Source organism: Salvelinus sp. IW2-2015, linkage group LG5 (assembly GCF_002910315.2).
Source record: "Salvelinus sp. IW2-2015 linkage group LG5, ASM291031v2, whole genome shotgun sequence".
Taxonomy (NCBI): domain Eukaryota; kingdom Metazoa; phylum Chordata; class Actinopteri; order Salmoniformes; family Salmonidae; genus Salvelinus; species Salvelinus sp. IW2-2015.
Window position 1 is genome coordinate 25461818 of NC_036844.1, and position 19686 is coordinate 25481503.

General features: G+C 42.7%; 1 protein-coding gene across 1 annotated transcript in view; it reads right to left on the bottom strand.

Annotated features, from left to right (window-relative positions):
* Positions 1–8306, bottom strand: part of LOC111964099 (guanine nucleotide-binding protein G(z) subunit alpha) — a 78501-nt gene extending 70195 nt beyond the window's left edge. The window contains exon 1 of the mRNA XM_023987820.2: positions 8240–8306. The gene's annotated coding sequence lies outside the window, so the exon portion shown is untranslated. The remainder of the gene's footprint in view (positions 1–8239) is intronic.
* Positions 8307–19686: the final 11380 nt, after the last annotated feature.

Below are 19686 nucleotides of genomic sequence, written 5' to 3' on the forward strand. Positions count from 1 at the left end.
TGCTAACGGTGTAAATAGAACTCATGGCTTTAGACAAAAGTATATGGACACCCCTTCAAATGACTGGATTCGGCTATTTCAGCCACACCTGTTGCTGACAGGTGTATAAAATCGAGCACACAGCCATACAATCTCCATAGACCCACATTGGCAGTAGAATGGCTCATACTGAAGAGCTCAGTGACTTTCAACCTGGCACTGTCCTAGGATGCCACCTTYCCAACAAGTCAGTTTGTCAAATTTTTGTCCTGCTAGAGCTGCCCCGGTCAACTGTAAGTGCTTTTATTGTGAAGTGGAAACGTCTAGGAGCAACAACGGTTCAGCTACGAAGTGGTAGGCCACACAGCTCACAGAATGAAGCACGTAGCGCGTAAAAATCATCTGTCCTCAGTTGCAACACTCACTACCGAATTCCAAACTGCCTCTGGAAGCAACGTCAGCACAAGAACTGTTCGTTGGGAGCTTCATGAAATGGATTTCCATGGCTGAGCAGCTGCACACAAGCCTAAGATCACCATGTGAAATGTCAAGCGTCAGCTGGAGTGGTGTAAAGCTCGCTGCCATTAGACTCTGGAGCAGTGGAAACGCGTTCTCTATAGTGATGAATCACGCTTCACCATCTGGCAATTTGGCGGATGCCAGGAGACGAATCTGGGTTTGGCGGATGCCAGGAGAACGCTGATTGCGCGAATGCATAGTGCCAACTGTAAAGTTTGGTGGTGGAGAAATAATAGTCTGGGGCTGTTTTTCATGGTTCAGGCAAGGCCCCTTAGTTCCAGTGAAGGGAAATCTTAACGATACAGCATACAATGACATTCTAGACGATACTGTGGTTCCAACTTTGTAGCAACAGTTTGTGGAAGGCCCTTTCCTGTTTCAGCATGACAATCAATGTCCCCCTGCACAAAGTGAGGTCCATACAGAAATGGTTTGTCAAGATCGGTGTGGAAGAACTTCACTGGCCTGCACAGAGCCCTGACCTCAACCCCATCGAAACCCTTTGGGATGAATTGTACCGCCGACTGGGAGTGAGACCTAATCTCCCAACATCAGTGCCTGACCTTACTAATGCTCTTGTGGCTGTTACAACATCTAGTGGAAAGCCTTCCCAGAAGAGTGGAGGCTGTTATAGCAGCAAAGGGGGATCAAGTCCATATTAATGCCCCTGATTTTGGAATGAGATGTTTGACGAACAGGTGTCCACATAATTTGTACCATGCAGTGTAGGCGATAGCCTCTGTGATTTCTGTCTGTCTGCGGGATGTGTTTTCCTTAGCACTAGCAGCACTCAAATTTCCGACAGACTGGGGTGAAGCCCTTTCTCCCCTCACCAGTATCTAACTGCGAGCTCTAAGCGGGGACACTTGCGATTGGCCAGCATGTGCATGCCATGCAGAGTGCTAGAGCCCGCTTATGATTGGTCTGCATCCTCTGTGCATGTCGAGAGTGAATGAACAGAGTATAGTGAATCTAATTGGAGGAGGCACCTTAGTCTAGTTTTTGTTGTAGTGTCAAAGAATGGATATTGTGATATGGACATTGCACGTCAATATTGCAATTTCGATCTGAATTCGATTAATCGTGGGGAGGGGGAATCCATGACCTCTATGTATAGCCTCTTCGTCCATCCCCAGCAAAGGCACCAAACCCAATATCCTGGCCCCATGTTCACTGTGCATTCACAAGAGGCCCGTCACTGTGGTCACCTATGGCTATTGCATCCATTTCCTTAGAGTTGACTAGGGGTGAAACTAACAGGCTGTACCACAAGCTTCACTGTTACACTCTTCTGCTAAAAAAGACCATACTAGGCACTGGCTATGGCTAGCTCTCAAACTCTAGGCGGCATTCTGCCTTCTCCCTACAATTCTCAGCCATTAGCTTCGCCCTCATTTCACCTACAATCCAGACGCTGTGTTTTAACGTTTAGAAACGTCAGCAATCATCACTTGCGATATGGCTTTCGAAACATATGGCCCTTATCTTTCATCAGCGAGGAATAATCCTTCAAATAAAAAAAATTAACTTCATTCTGCTACACTTCCCGAGTTGCGCCTACACACAGGTGTTTCGGAGATAGCTAATTAGTACAGACGGTCGCTTCTTGTCTTCCGTCTGTTTTCCGTAAACAAGTGCTGTAACATGGAAATATGGCCATGTGGGAACACTAATCCGAACAAGGTGTGTATCAATTTAACTTTTTGTTTTTTGAAAATTCTTTATGTTTATATTGGTGAATCGCAACCAAATGACAGGTGCATACACCGCCACCCACTGTACTGGAGTGTGAGGCCGGTCACGACCTTTCTCTTAACTAAACCTGAATTTATAATGTTTTTAAATTATTCTCTACGAACCTCACTACTCCCATCACCCCCACCCAAAATACCACCCACTCCCCATTCCCCTCCCACCTCTCTGATCCTGTCAAACAACCTCTCCCTTTCTACATCATACATTTCACAAAATAATAATACATGTTCAACCGTTTCCTCTACCATACAGCCATTACACATTCCACTACCATGTTTTTCCTATCAACTTCAAAAAGAAATTCAATCCCATATGCCCTAATCTCATCCTACACAACATAACTTCCTCCATTCTGTTCCCATTATATGACACAATCTTCCACACAGATTTCCTTGTACTGTAAAAATGTCTGCCCTTACTACTTTCCTCCCATTGTCTYTGCCAGCAATCTAACCCATTTTCAGAATGTTTTAATTTCACCTCTACCCAGCTGCAGCTGTATATCCACAATATTATTTTTCACTGCTTTTTTTTGCTATTATAGCTACTATATAATTTCCATAAACTCCTGTATGAGGCGGAATCCAACAGAACTGAATTTCAATACCATTTCTTTGTAACCCAGCATMATTTTTTCTTACCATAACGTGAAGATTTATGTATAAAACATCATCTGCATATAATGCCGCCCTTATACCCTGTCCGATATCATCAATGATCAATGTGAATAAGATAGGACTAATAGCACTACCCAGTGGAATTCCATTTTCCACCTCATATTCTCTGGATAACTCTGATCCCACTCTGACCTGGAAGGTTCGGTCAAACAAGAAATCCATAATCCAGTTGTACATTCTCCCACTGATACCCATTCCATTCAAATTAATCAGTTCACCGGCCTGTTCACCGGACGTGCTACCTGTCCCAGACCTGCTGTTTTCAACTCTCTAGAGACTGCAGGAGCGGTAGAGATACTCTTAATGATTGGCTATGAAAAGCCAACTGACATTTACTCCTGAGGTGCTGACTTGCTGAACCCTTGACAACTACTGTGATTATTATTATTTGACCATGCTGGTAATTTATGGACATTTGAACATCTTGGCCATGTTCTGTTATAATCTCCACCTGGCACAGCCAGAAGAAGACTGGCCACCCCTCATAGCCTGGTTCCTTTCTAGGTTTCTTCCTAGGTTTTGGCCTTTCTAGGGAGTTTTTCCTAGCCACCGTGCTTCTACACCTGCATTGCTTGCTGTTTGGGGTTTGAGGCTGGGTTTCTGTACAGCACTTTGAGATATCAGCTGATGTGAGAAGGGCTATATAAATAAATTTGATTTGATTTGATCAGTAGACCTTCCCACAACATTTTATCATGTGCCTTTTCRATGTCAAAATATACTATTGACATCACTTCCTTAATTGCCAAAGCTTTGGTCACCTTAGTACTAACTTTAACTAATGCATGAAGGGTAGTCCTTCCTTTTCTGAATCCACTCTGGTACAGACTTAATAGACCCCTATGATCTAATCTAGATAATACATCAATCTGCCTACAATCAACGTTTCTATTCATTTACAGAGATTTGATGTAAGTTCAATAGGTCTATAACTAGCAGGATGGATGTTTATCAGGCTACAGAAAAGGCAACACCATCCTGATGGCAGCACTCCTGTCGTCAATATTTTGTTAAATAAACCCAAAATCTTTCCCAAAACTGCTGTAGGCAGATGTTTAAACATAATGTTGTATAATCGATCCTCACCTGGAGCTTTGCATCCACACCCCTCCAACGCCCTCTTTATTTCAAACATGGTTAATTCAGCATCCACTGATTCTCCAGAATCACAGTTCTTATTGTATATATCTTCATGCATTCTTCATGCATTCAAGAACAGAATTCCCGCCATGCACCTGTGGTATATTGTATCGGAGCCCACGTTACCACTTAGGGTACGCGCAGCGCACTATACTGGTACGGCTCAGGTTAACTTGAATAAAGAAGAACTTATGTTTTAAAGACAATTATTTTCTTAGAGAATAAAATACAACATGGTACCAGGAGTGACAGAACTCGCCTTTGACTCATCCATCATCGACTTTTGGTCAAAAATGCTGAACTGCGCCAAGAAGCTTCACGTCAACTAGCTAATGTTAGTTAACTAGCCACTGCGCTGGGCTAACGAGACTGAGGTAAAACCTGAAACCCCACCTCTTTAAGGAATACCTAGGATAGGATAAAGTAATCCTTCTAACCCCCCCTCCCCCCTTAAAAGAGTTAGATGCACTATTGTAAAGTGGCTGTTCCACTGGATATCATAAGGTGAATGCACCAATTTGTAAGTCGCTCTGGATAAGAGCGTCTGCTAAATGACTTAAATGTAATGTAAATGTAATGTAAATGTAAAAAATAACCACGCCGGAGCAAACGGAGTGTGCAGCGCTAGCTGGCTAAAGACATGGAGCAGCTAAAGCTTCCAACATAACTGAAACTTAACGGCAATGTAGAAGAGCAATGGAAGCGGTTCAAGCAGCGTTTCACCGTCTATCTGAGAACGACAGGAGCGGCTGAAAAAGACGACTCACAGAAGGTCGCACTGTTTCTCACAGTACTAGTTGGCTCGGACGCCATTGATGTCTACAACAGATTTCAGCTAACGGACGAGGAGCAGGCAGATTATGAACTGTTGTTAGCCAAATTCCAGTCTTTTTGTCCTCCCAGAAGAAACAATACATTTGAGAGGTATGTTTTCAACAGCAGATCTCAGAATGCAACAAGAGACTGTTGAGGAATTTATTATGGGCTTGAAACTGGAATGTCAGTCGAAATTTCGGTCAAATTGAAGAGAGAATTGTCATGGGGGTGAGAGACAAGGGGTAGAGGGGAAAGTTACTTGGTAAGAATGAATTGACACTAGAAATAGCTATACAAATGTGTCAAGCTAGAGATGTGACAGAGTCACCATACGGTAAATGGACAGTAGTGGTATGCAAAGGAAGAGCTACAGCTAAACGGCTAACTTCAAAGGACAGCAGGCAGCAGACCCGCAACCATCCAGAAGGCGAGGTCAGTAATTACAGGTGCATCAAAGCTGGGACCTAGAGAAGCAATTTTTTTTGTTTCAAGTCCATAAGACTGTTAAACAGCCATCACTAACACAGAGAGACTGCTGCGGACATGGACTTGAAATCATTGACTACTTTAATAAATGGATCACTAGTCACTTTAATAATGCCATTTTAATAATGTTTCCATATCTTGCATTACTTATCCCATATGTATATACTGTATTTTATACCATCTATTGCATCTTGCCTTTGCCGCTCTGTCATTGCTCATCCATATATTTATATGTATATATTCTTATTCCATCCCTTTACTTAGATGTGTGTGTATTAGGTAGTTGTTGTGGAATTGTTAGATATTGTTGCACTGTCGGAACTAGAACCACAAGCATTTCGCTACACTCGCAATAACATCTGCTAACCATGTGTATGTGACCAATAAAATGTGACTTGATTTGAGCAGCACACTTCAGGGGACCAGTGCTCATACTGCTACTGTGGAGGAGAGCACAGACCTCTCCAGTGCCCAGCATATAGAAGAGAGTCAAAACTGTGGCATAAAGAACCACTTCGCATTAAAATGCAGGCAGTGGAGACAACAAAAGACAGTACACTGTGTCAACGAGGACCAGGACAGCAGCAGTGGCAACAAGTACAGTGAGGAGGCTTCGGGTGACCTCTTTGTAGGAACAGTCGCACTCACAGGACTAGCCGAGGACTGGACTGTTACTTACAAGACTAATGGAACTGATATTGGGTTCACAGGTCAATATCATTCCAGGGACTGAACTGTTACAGATAAAACCATTGGTGACCACAAAACAAAGGATAAGATCGAAAGCTTACAGTAGTGAAGCGATTGCCACTTCAGGGACATGCACATTGGTGCTGGAGGTAGTGGATAAATCTCACAAGGTTCCTTTTGTCATAGTAAAGGTAGAAAAACCACCCATCAATGGGTTAAAGTCATGTAACTTACTGGGTCTAATGAAATGGGTTCATATAGTGATTGGTGAAATGACCAATGTTGAGGATACATATGCTGATGTTTTTCAGGGCAGAGGAAACTTCAAGGTGCAGCACAAAATGGAGTTAAAGCAGCCTGAGAGACCAGTGATCCATGCACCTAGAAAGGTCCCTAGGAGACAAGCTAAAAGCAGAGCTTCGGAGGCTAAAGTCTTTAGATATCCTAGACAAAGTAGAAGTGCCTACTGAATGGGTCCACTCACTAGTAATAGTTGAGAAGAAAGACTGCTCACTCAGCCTGTCTATGGATCCAGAAGAGCTTAACAAGTATGTGAAAAGGGAACACTTTCAGCTGTCTACCAGGGGGTATATATTTGGGAACATAGCAGGGGCTAAATACTTATCAAAGCTAGACACCTCAGGGTTTTGGCAGATCCTTCTAGACAAGGCGAGTACAAGGCTTTGTACTTTCAATACTCATTTTGGTAGGTACTCATTTAAAAGGCTCCCGTTTGGTCTCACTTCAGCACCCGTAGTCTTTCATAGGACAGTCCAACAGATATTTGAGTGTGCCAGGCAAAAAAAAGTGTACATTGATGGTTTGCTAATAGGTCAGACTCTAGAGCACAAACACAAGGTTGAAAGCAGCACTTGATCTAGCCAGAGCTAACGGGCTACAGATAAACGCAGACAACTGTAAATTCAGAAAGACAGAAATATCCTTTTTGGGTGAAAAACTAACATGTGAAGGTGTTCAGATAGACCAGAGCAAATTGACAGCCATCAAGAACATGCCACCGCCTACCAACAAAGAGGGTGTACAAAGGTTCTATGTGGGCAAATTTGTACCTAATCAGGCAACTCTCACAAGCCAGATGAGAAATCTACTGTGTAAAACTACAGTGTGGTGTTGGAACCGTAATCACCAGAAAGCGTTTGAGGAGCTCAAAGTATTAATCATGCATGCTCCAGTACTGAGGTTCTATGATGAAAAGCACAAAACCAAAATCTCAGCAGGTGCCTCTAAAGCAGGATTATGTGCAGTGTTATTGCAGCCCTATGGCACTAGATGGCGCCCAGTCGCATATGCCTCCAGGTCTCTGATAACTTCTGAGTGTAGCTATGCTCACATTGAGAAAGAGGCATTGGCACTGTCACATGCATGTGAGACATTCCATGTGTTTATCTATGGTAAAACAGTGTGGGCTGAAACAGATCACAAACCTTTGGGTATTATTGCAAAGAAGGGTCTAGCATACACACCACCAAGGGTACAGAGACTGTTTCTAAAACTTCTGAAATATGACTTGCAACTCGAGTACAGGCCAGGGAAATAATTGTTAGTGGCAGGAACATTTTCCAAAGCTTTTGATGGCTCAGAACCAAACCAGATTTACGAGCAGAATGATACCATACATGTAAACCTTATCAGAAAGAGTTGCCCAGTTTCAGATGAAATGTGGACAGTTATTTCACGTGCTACTTCAGAAGATAAGTGTTTGCAAAAGGTAATTCAAGCCATAACATGCGGGTGATCTGTACAAGCTATACCATACCCTTATGGTCAATACAGCGGTGCGCCATCTGCACTTGATGGAATTCTGTTTTAAGGGTTCAAGAATTGTGATACCAAGTGTGTCACAGGAAAAMATGCTGATCAAAATACACAAGGGCCATCTAGGAATGGAAAAGTCGAAACGACGTGCAAAAGCAGTGTTATTCTGGCCCAAGATGAATGCTGATATAGAGCAGACAGTCAGAGCCTGTGAAACGGCAGAAATACAGGTCAAAACAGCAAAGAGCCCATATGGGTTGAGGTGTTAAGACCATGGGGCAAAGTAGGAATAGATTGCTTTGCTCTTGAGGGAAAGAACTATGTTCTACTGATGGAATATTACTCTCATTATCCAGAGATGACTACTGAAGAACACTACTGCTAGTCAGGTGATAACTCACATTAAGTCATTCTTTGCTCGCCATGGGGTCGCAGAGGTAGTCCGTAGGACAACGCCGAACAGTTCAGCTTTCAGGGATTTCGCTAAACTATGGGTTCAAGCATGTCACATCCAGCCCACTGTACTCACAGTCTAACTGGTTAGTCGAGAACGGTGTCAAAACTGCTTAAGAAAGCTCTCGACTCAAAGACAGATCCATATCTAGCTTTGTTAAACTACAGGGCTACTCCACTGAAAGCTCCTGCAGAGCTGTTCAACAGGAAACTCAACTAGGTTGCCAGTACTAGAAACAGAAGGATGACAATGTCATTCTTAACAGAGAGAAGAGTGAACAGAAAAGGTACTATGACAAAGGGTCCAAGGTGCTCAGTGCACTCAGTCCAAATGATAGAATAAAAATGCATGATGGTAAAACATGGAACATTGAGGCTCGTGGTGAAAAAAGTGGCAACCAGGTCATAGACAAGATAGAACGGCCAAAGGGGGCGGTGTTGCAATCTATTGCAAAGATTGCCTGCAGAGTTCTGTTTTACTATCCAGGTCTGTTCCCAAACAATTTGAACTTCTACTTTTAAAAATCCACCTCTCTAAAAACAAGTCTCTCACCGTTACCGCCTGCTATAGACCACCCTCTGCCCCCAGCTGTGCTCTGGACACYATATGTGAACTGATTGCCCCCCATCTATCTTCAGAGCTCGTGCTGCTAGGCGACCTAAATTTTAACATGCTTAACACCCCAGCCACCCTACAATCTAAGCTTGATGCCCTCAATCTCACACAAATTATCAATGAACCTACCAGGTACCACCCCAATTCCGTAAACACGGGTACCCTCATAGATATCATCCTAACAAACTTGCCCTCCAAATACACCTCTGCTGTTTTCAACCAAGATCTCAGCGATCACTGCCTCATTGCCTGCATCCGTAATGGGTCAGCGGTCAAACGACCTCCACTCATGGGGGTGCCACAGGGTTCAATTCTTGGACCGACTCCCTTCTCTGTATACATCAATGATGTCGCTCTTGCTGCTGGTGATTCTCTGATCCACCTCTACGCAGACGACACTATTCTGTATACTTCTGGCCCTTCTTTTGACACTGTGTTAACAACCCTCCAGGCGAGCTTCAATGCCATACAACTCTCCTTCCATGGCCTCCAATTGCTCTTAAATACAAGTAAAACTAAATGCATGCTCTTCAACCGATCGCTGCCTGCACCTGCCCGCCTGTCCAACATCACTACTCTGGACGGCTCTGACTTAGAATATGTGGACAACTACAAATACCTAGGTGTCTGGTTAGACTGTAAACTCTCCTTCCAGACTCACATCAAACATCTCCAATCCAAAGTTAAATCTAGAATTGGCTTCCTATTCCGCAACAAAGCATCCTTCACTCATGCTGCCAAACATACCCTTGTAAACTGACCATCCTACCAATCCTCGACTTCGGTGATGTCATTTACAAAATAGCCTCCAAAACCCTACTCAATAAATTGGACGCAGTCTATCACAGTGCCATCCGTTTTGTCACCAAAGCCCCATATCTACCCACACTGCGACCTGTACACTCTCGTTGGCTGGCCCTCGCTTCATACTCGTCGCCAAACCCACTGGTTCCAGGTCATCTACAAGACCCTGCTAGGTAAAGTCCCCCCTTATCTCAGCTCGCTGGTCACCATAGCAACACCTACCTGTAGCACGCGCTCCAGCAGGTTTATCTCTCTGGTCACCCCCAAAACCAATTCTTCCTTTGGCCGCCTCTCCTTCCAGTTCTCTGCTGCCAATGACTGGAACGAACTACAAAAATCTCTGAAACTGGAAACACTTATCTCCTCACTAGCTTTAAGCACCAGCTTGTCAAGCAGCTCATAGATTACTGCACCTGTACATAGCCCATCTATAATTTAGCCCAAACAACTACCTCTTTACCTACTGTATTTATTTATTTATTTTGCTCCTTTGCACCCCATTATTTCTGTCTCTACTTTGCGCTTTCTTCCACTGCAAACCAACCATTCCAGTGTTTTTTAGTTTTTATTTTACTTGCTGTGTTGTATTTACTTCGCCACCATGGCCTTTTTATATTTTTATTTATTTATACATATATTTGTTTGCCTTCACCTCCCTTATCTCACCTCACTTGCTCACATTGTATATAGACTTATATATTTTTCTTCACTGTATCATTGACTATATGTTTGTTTTACTCCATGTGTAACTATGTGTTGTTGTATGTGTCGAACTGCTTTGCTTTATCTTGGCCAGGTCGCAATTGTAAATGAGAACGTGTTCTCAATTTGCCTACCTGGTTAAATAAAGGTTAAATAAAAAAAAATAAAAAAAATGTGATGTAATGATACCTGAGGGAGTTAAATACAGGAGCAATAGGAGACATTTGTTACATGTACCTGAGCATTTGCAGACAGGCAAGAGAGTCGAATGTCAAATTATTCTTCAAATATTTAAAAGCATTATCACGATCAATAAGCTGTGCCTTAGTACATGCTTCAGTCCACCAAGGAACTATCTTTCCTTTACCCCCCCTCTCATTGGAATAACTAATAAGGCAGCATCAAATATGACTACATTCACAGATGCAGCACAATCATTTATAACCCTCATTTTCACACAAAGTGTAAAAAAGTACCCAATTTGCTTTGTAAAACCACCAATTTGAAACCGGTTCCCTTTTCTGAAAACATACTGTACGTCAAGATCTATGTTGCACATGACTGGGAAATTAGCACAGCTTATTGTGGATTCGATCGTCACATCCCACTCACATAATAGTACCAGCAATGGAGAAGGACACCAATGTAAGATCTAAACATCATTTATACAAACTAGTCCCTTCTGCTCCATAAAATCGTCCACCACTAAACCATTGGCATCTGTGGTATTGCTGCCCCACAAGCTGTTATGCGCATTGAGATCGCCACACCATGTCTCCTTATCGCCTAAACTGGATTTTGCAACTATGTCTAATTCAGATAGAGAAATGGGTTTACAAGGATTATAGTACTTAAACAACGTGATGTTACCCCATTCTCTACAAATCTCCACCGCCACACATTCATGTTCTTTGAAACCAGTTATTGCTCTATGTGCTACACCTTCTTCAATAAATGTAGCACACCCACTAACCAAGCCCTCAGTTCTATCACTTCTTACAGAGATAAACTCAGGTATAATATAATCCAGTTGAGGTTTAAACCATGTTTCTTGTATACACGTCATATCTGGTAAAACATCTAAATCATGTATTTTAAAAAATCTTGTCCATTGGCTATCAAACTCCTAGCATTCCATTGTACAACAAGGAACAGCCTAATAGTAGGCTACTTATTATCCTGGTCATCCTTTGAATTTCAATTCAGAATCCGATGTAGGCCTATTATTTCTACCGTAACTTCAGAAATCCCCAGAATGTCTTTGGCTGCCTTCACTAATTATTTTATTTGTGTAGTCCTGCTCATGTGGAGCAGTCATATTGATTGCCCTACACATGAAGGCCAAGTCTACATGATCTACTACCATGGTTTTCTTTACAATTAAGCATTTATRCTAGCATATCACAATAACAATCGGCTGAGGTTCCACTGGCCTCCTCGGGAGAAACCACTATCTGCCGCTATGTTGTATCTGAAGCATTTTGAACACTAGGTTTGTTATTCCCTTTCCTAACAGCCTCAGCATAGGATACATTATTTGTAATGTTGTACCTCTGCGCTTCCATGGCTTTCTATTCACATCCTCCATATGCTGCATCTCATTCACAGCTTCAACCAATGTTCCCTAAAATTTTTGGGGGCACTGAGCAAATTTTAGGTCTTGTGAGTGGACACTTGAAAATTGTGAGAATTTTGTGCAACTTCCAGCACGTGTTTACAGTGAAGACTGAGGCTGTACCTACCCTTACCGTTTTAGACAGTAGCCAATCGGCTATTGCGGCTATTTGTTCACAATGTAGGCCTAGCAACAAAACTAATGGAGCAAATCCCAAAACATGTTCACATGGAATAGCTTTTGATTTCTATGATATAGCCTACAGTAGCCTATATTTGGTGTTCAATGTAGGCCTACATACAATTCATTATTTTCTCCTTGGTCTGTAACACCATGGGCCAAATAGCTGACTGTAAATTGTATTATGTTGTATGATGCAAGAAACCACAAAATAATATTAATTATTGTTACCATACAGAGAATTAGACAATGTTGGCTACCCCTCTGCCTATTGGCTTATTTGCATATTGAAGCCTGTCATAAAATACAACACTGCCGCTTTAATTAAGACATATAAGCTTTTTACCTTACTGGCTTTTCAAAGACAGCTTGAAATGTAGCCTACACTCCTCATTGCTGACCTATACTTATCTATAACTGGGCTAACAAATCGCAAACTAGCAAAGAATATAAACACATGTGCACACACGCAGCTCTGATCTGAACTGAAAGGCGCATTCATTCGCTGATGATTGAAAGACCGCTCTTGGGCTAACCATGTCAATAGAATTCTACTCCGATGCGCTCCAGCTCTGCCTACAACAAAATCACAGACTCAGTCTTGCAACGGTAGATTTGTTTTGGTTTGTTGTATTGAAAAGGGGCTGATATCATTTGAATTCGATCATAGAAAAAAACGTTGATCTATATAGTGCAAACTGAAGGGGCGAACTCTGAAATTCAGTATCGTGTCTCTGCGCAGCATGGCATATATTCTGCACAACAGTCTTCGCGCACGCACGCAGTTTATAGAGGGAACATTGGTTACAACATTTAACATTAGCATCAGGCCATTATTTCCAGAGATGTTAACAAGTCTTTGAGGTAGAGGTCAAGTCTCAAGTCCCTTTTGGCAATGGCTTTCTACCTGCTATGGGTTACAGTAGGTCTATAAACCTTGTAAATTATTTGAAGAGACTCCCCTGTTCATTAGTCCATACTTGTATGAAAGAAAACACATCAGGCACTATTTCAATCGAAATACATTTCCTTTTAAAATGTAGACAGTTTATATTTAATAAAAGTAATTGTACCGGATATTTAAAAAAGCAAACAACATTTTAATAAGGTGCATGGTATTTTGTGGCAGACATGTCTATATTTCACTTCATTCTGTCACACAAACAGAAAATCTGTCGGTGAGGGAAGATGAATGTAAACCAAAATGACTGACAACTGTTCAATAACTGCACTACTAAAGTGTCCTATATATCAAACATAATGACCTTTATCCCTAAAATATACTTACTAACCTGGACACTTAACATAAATACAATTTGCTGTAACAAGTAGCAAATGACATCCTGTGCCCTAAGAGAGAGAATATTTATTTTCCAGACAGGTTACATTTCAGAAAGATCAAGTTTGTCAGCGTTCTTGCACTGAGCCTGGCACGATGGGGGTGCATGATGCAGGCCTCCATGACTAAACACTCTCCACTGRGGCACTGGTGGCAGGCACAGCCAACACTGTCATTGCTACCTGCTTGAGTCTTGGAAAGTATTTTGCATGGATTCTCCAAAAATCCAAGCAAAAAACTTCATTTTCATCTGAAGATACTTCAATGTAGTGAATAATCTTTGCTTTGACAGGTGACTTTGTCTCCTTTCCTCATGCTGATCTTGTTGCGGAGGCCAGAGAACAGTCTGGAGGTTTTGGCAGGTGGTTGTTGTTCTTCTCCACTACTGCTCTCCGTAATGGTGACTTTCCATGCCTCAGCCTTTTGGCTGAGGCTAGGTCTGAAAAAAAATCATAAAATGATCAAGAATATAACAGTATACATTATACATGAAAATAAATCATTTGAATGCAAGTGAAATAGAAAATGTTGCATGTTGCAATGCATTGTACTTACCAATCAGACTCTCCATCAATTCAGCTTGATCTTCATGTGGTATGAATGTAACAGTTTAACTTTAGTCCGTCCCCTCGCCCCAACCAGGGACCCTCTGCACACATCAACAACAGTCACCCACGAAGCATCGTTACCCATCGCTCCACAAAAGCCGCGGCCCTTGCAGAGCAAGGGGAACCACTACTTCAAGGTCTCAAAGCGAGTGACGTCACCGAATGAAACGCTATTAGCGCGCACCACCGCTAACTAGCTAGCCATTTCACATCGGTTACACTCACCCCCCTTTCGACCTCTTCCTTTTCCGCAGCAACCAGTGATCCGGGTCAACAGCATTAATGTAACAGTTTAACTTTAGTCCGTCCCCTCGCCCCGACCCGGGCGCGAACCAGAGACCCTCTGCACACATCAACAATAGTCACCCACGAAGCAGCATTACCCATCGCTCCACAAAAACAGCGGCTCTTGCAGAGCAAGGGGAACCACTACTTCAAGGTCTCAAAGCGAGTGACGTCACCGAATGAAACGCTATTAGCGCGCACCACCGCTAACTAGCTAGCCATTTCACATCGGTTACACTCACCCCCCTTTCGACCTCTTCCTTTTCCGCAGCAACCAGTGATCCGGGTCAACAGCATTAATGTAACAGTTTAACTTTAGTCCGTCCCCTCGCCCCGACCCGGGCGCGAACCAGAGACCCTCTGCACACATCAACAATAGTCACCCACGAAGCAGCATTACCCATCGCTCCACAAAAACAGCGGCTCTTGCAGAGCAAGGGGAACCACTACTTCAAGGTCTCAAAGTGAGTGACGTCACCGATTGAAACGCTATTAGCGGGCACCACCGCTAACTAGCTAGCCATTTCACATCGTTTACATGAGGACATCATGATCAAGCCAGAACAGGCAGAAAGATGGGTCCAGCAGTGCAGCCATTATGTATACATTGTCACCAAAGGAAGTTTTGTTGCCTGTTTATCCGAGTACTCCATTCTGACATTCACAAACACCCCCTGGAATTGGCATTTGAGTGAATGCTGCAGTGCTTTTACTAGACTGACTAGGTGACGACTTGTGCTCAGTATACTTTGCAGATGATAGTTGACAGTACACAAGGAAGGGCAGCACTGAGAGAACCCCCTGAGTAAKGTCGGTGGCCTGGACAAAAGGGTCCAAAATGTCCACTAGCTCCAATAGCTGGCTCCATCCCCTTTGTGATAAGCAGAGTTCCTTGTGTCCTTGGGCCTCAAGTAGCGTATTGAGGCTTTGTTGATTCAGATTGGTGACTGCTTTAACAAGCCGGAGGATGGAATTCCATCTGGTAGACACAGCAGCAGGGATACTACGATTGGCTCCGAACTCAGCTTCAAATGCTTCTTTCAGAGAACAGGTAGTGTGTAGTAAGCTGCAAAGTTTAGTTACCTTAACCATCACACTGTTTATAATTTTTGTTCCCTTTAGTCCATCTCTAATCACTAGTTGTAATGAATGGGCAAAGCACTGTAAGCGCTGTTGCCTGCAGTTGGTTTGGATAGCTTCTACATCAGCATTGTACTCTTCACCAAATTCTTCCCATATGCTGGGGTTATCCACATCATCATCATCATGATCATTGCTTGCTTTGGGGAAACAAACTGTGAAGGCCTTTTTCATATTTGCAGCGTTATCACATATGATATAATCTAATTTATGTTCTATGGCAAAATTATCACATATTACTCCCAATGTATCACTGATTCTTTCCCCAGTGTGTGACACTGTGAATCTATCACAGCTCAACAGAACTGACTCCAGTCTGGGTGTTTTTTTTCTCTTCCATGGCCATGTAATGGGCCATTACTCCCATGAAGCCCCTCATGGTCCTGTCAGTCCATATATCTACAGTGACAGACACTGATTCTGTCTGTTCTAGGGCACTTTTGATTGTAGCCTTTTTGTTCAGTGTTAAGTCATACAGGCACCTGGTCAACGTGGGCCTACTTACTGGTCAATATTTGTCATCTACCACTGACATGAAATGCCTAAAGTGAGGGTTGTCCACTAAGGACATAGGCAGGTTGCAGGAAATTATCAGGTCTTGCAGTATAGCCTCTGTTATAGCCTTCTGCTATCTTCTATGTGTTGTGATAATTGCATTGTTTGCCCTATAACCTGTTAGTTCATATGCCTTGTCCCGTGATATATAGGCCTAAAGGCCGAGACAATAAGAAGACAGTAGCAGAATAAATTCAGCCACACCTTTATTTCATCACAAAACCAGAGAGCAACAACTGTCCGGTGAAGTCCACAAAGCATATTGAATGCAACAAACAGTTACATGACCTACAGTATGTTCAAACAAGTTAATGTTTCCCAACATTTTCRGACCACTAAACAACTAGTCTATTGATTTAGAACCACGAGAGTTATGCAAGTCACAAAGAAAACAGGAGCTGCCTCCACTATTCCAGCACCATTTCAACTTCAACATTTCAACATCATCAAATCACCTCTGCTTAGTCTAATAAATTGACAACTGAAAGATACCAAAAACAATTTAGTCCAATCAATGTAAGCTAAATATGATGTGGCTGTCCATGGTTCTGATTTCTGTGTGTGTGTGTGTGCGCATTCTGCAAATTAAAAAACATGTTGACTCACCCCACTTGTATAGAAACACCAATGCCATCCTCCTCTCTTTCATGTTGAGGAAATGGTCTATCACTCTGTCATACACTACACAATTGTATTTTTATTGTCCTAGGCTACCTGGCTTAAATGTTTGTTCACTAGCCTAACTTCCTTTCATGGGAAACGCTACATCTAGCTACATATTGAACTTTCATCCTCTCAGGCTAGGGGCACAATGCATGAATTAATGGTTGGATCAGAATCGCCATTATAATCATTGGCCAGTATGGAGAATTAAGTAAAACCACAAGTCCATATCCCTATCTTCATCCATGGCTAATTTAGAAAGGGCTCATTTTAGCTAGCTAGCTAGCCACTGGAGGACAACTACACAACCACAATGAGATTAAACAATTCAAGTTGTTTCTGTCAATGACATAGGCTCTTGGTGAGATTTGATAGGCTTCTCTTTACACTTTTTTTTTGGTGCGCCAGGACCATTCATAGTTGAGCTCACTCAGTTTAGCTCAAGGCTGATTGGCTATTATTTTATACATTTTTTATCAAGGGAGACCGAATGCTTGCTTGHTTCCATTGCAATCAATGGTATGGGCAACAATGTCATAAGCCTTTGATTTGATAGGCTTCTCTTTACACTTTTTTTTTTGGTGCGCCAGGACCATTCATAGTTGAGCTCACTCAGTTTAGCTCAAGGCTGATTGGCTATTATTTTATACATTTTTTATCAAGGGAGACCGAATGCTTGCTTGCTTCCATTGCAATCAATGGTATGGGCAACAATGTCATAAGCCTACTGGAACCAGACAGTATCAGATAGATGGCCTACACATACAGAGAAAGAAGGGCGCTGTTTCGCTTCTTTTTCTCTGATGAGATACATTCATCATGTGTATGTGACTAATAAAATTTGATTTGATTTGATTTGATTTTCAACCTCTTGCAAATTGAAGAAAAATTCTGCCATAGAGAGACAAAATATACATTGTTTTAAATATTTATTTTGGGGGGGTGCATTTTTGGGGGCAAGCCTGACTTCCCTTGGCACCCATGAAAACATGCCACTGCTGGTTTTATCATCATTATCAATATACTGTAATGAAACAGCAGGGAGCAGGTCTCGAACCCTCGACCTTCTAGCCCGAAGTCCAGTGCGCTATCGACTGTGCCGCATAAGCATGCTCCAGCGTTAGAGTCGATTTCCGCGCTTATAAACCCACGGACGTCACACTACTGCCTCCCTTCAAAGAGCGCGTCCTCGCGACTCTACGTCTTATAGGAACGCGCTCACCGGCCAAGCACACGCACTGTCGTGGATGCAAGGTCCTGACACCAATGTAATGAAACAGCAAGGAGCAGGTCTCGAACCCTCGACCTTCTACCCCGAGGTCCGGCACGCTATCGACTGTGCCGCAAAAGCATGCTCGAGCGGCAGAGTCGATTKCCGCGCTTATAAACCCAGGGTCGTTACAATACATTGTCCTAGCGCTACCATCTGAACTAGCCGCCATGCCAACCCAGTCACAGTACACTTGTGACAAGTCCGATAAAAAACAAAGATACAGTTTTGTAACCGATAGTGGTCCGACATCCTCATCAAAGGTTCCGCGGGTGTTTGCAAGCTATGGTTACTGTTGTCTCTCTTTGAAAATTATTTATTGCTGATATGAAAGATAAGGTTCTTAACGTATTATGCTTCCAAAACCGTTGGCTACCGCAAGCCATGCAACGCCTCGATCCCACCGACGGTCTTTCGGCGCAAAATGGTATACAGCATCATCTGGACATTCAACATTCGCCTTCTGCTACCTTTTCTGTCAAGCCGTGGACACGTACAGTTTGATGCATACGTTCGATACACCCAAGGTATGCACCACACAGAACTCACTGCAACTGCCTCTACAACGCAATGCTGCAAGGCAAACGCAACGTTCCATTAGAAATGAATGTACTTCTGGTTTACCAAAATGCAAAGACACTGTCGGTATGATCAAGGCGTAAATGTTCAGTACTGAGGGTCTACGATCTTAACAAAACTTCCCCCTACAGCAGACGCCTTATGGCTGACTTTCTTATGTGTAATGTAATGAAACTGTAAGTCATGATTAAGGGCGGCCTAGTTCAAGGATACGTTTCCTTTTCAATAATTTGAACATCTATTGATCATTAATCATCATAGAAAATACTTTTTATTTATTAAGGATGAGCTAGGTCATAATATGCTATTCACATCATTTGTGCGCTCCCTACAGTCTCACTTTCACTCAATTGACTACACTGGAATGGTCAAATCAAATTTTATTGGTCACATACACATGGTTAGCAGATGTTAATGCGAGTGTAGCGAAATGCTTGTGCTTCTAGTTCCGACCGTGCAGTAATATCTAACAATTAATCTAACAATTTCACAACAACTACCTTATACACACAAAAGTAAAGGAATTAATAAGAATATGTACATATAAATATATGGATGAGCGATGGCCGAACGGCATAGGCAAGATGCAGTAGATAGTATAGAGTACAGTATATACATATGAGATGAGTAATGTAGGGTATGTAAACATTATATGAAGTGGCATTGTTTAAAGTGACTAGTGATTTGGTAGTTTGCCCCCGGTGATGCGTTGTGCAGACCTCACTACCCTCTGGAGAGCCTTACGGTTGCTGGCGGAGCAGTTGCCGTACCAGGCGGTGATACAGCCCGACAGGATGCTCTTGATTGTGCATCTGTAAAAGTTTGAGTGTTTTTGGTGACAAGCCAAATTTCTTCAGCCTCCTGACGGTGAAGAGGTGCTGTTGCGCCTTCTTCACCACGCCGTCTGTGTGGGTGGACCATTTCAGTTTGTCCGTGATATGTACCCCGAGGAACTTAAAACTTTCCACCTTCTCCACTACTGTCCCGTCGATGTGGATAGGGGGTGCTCCCTCTGCTCTTTCCTGAAGTCCACGATCAT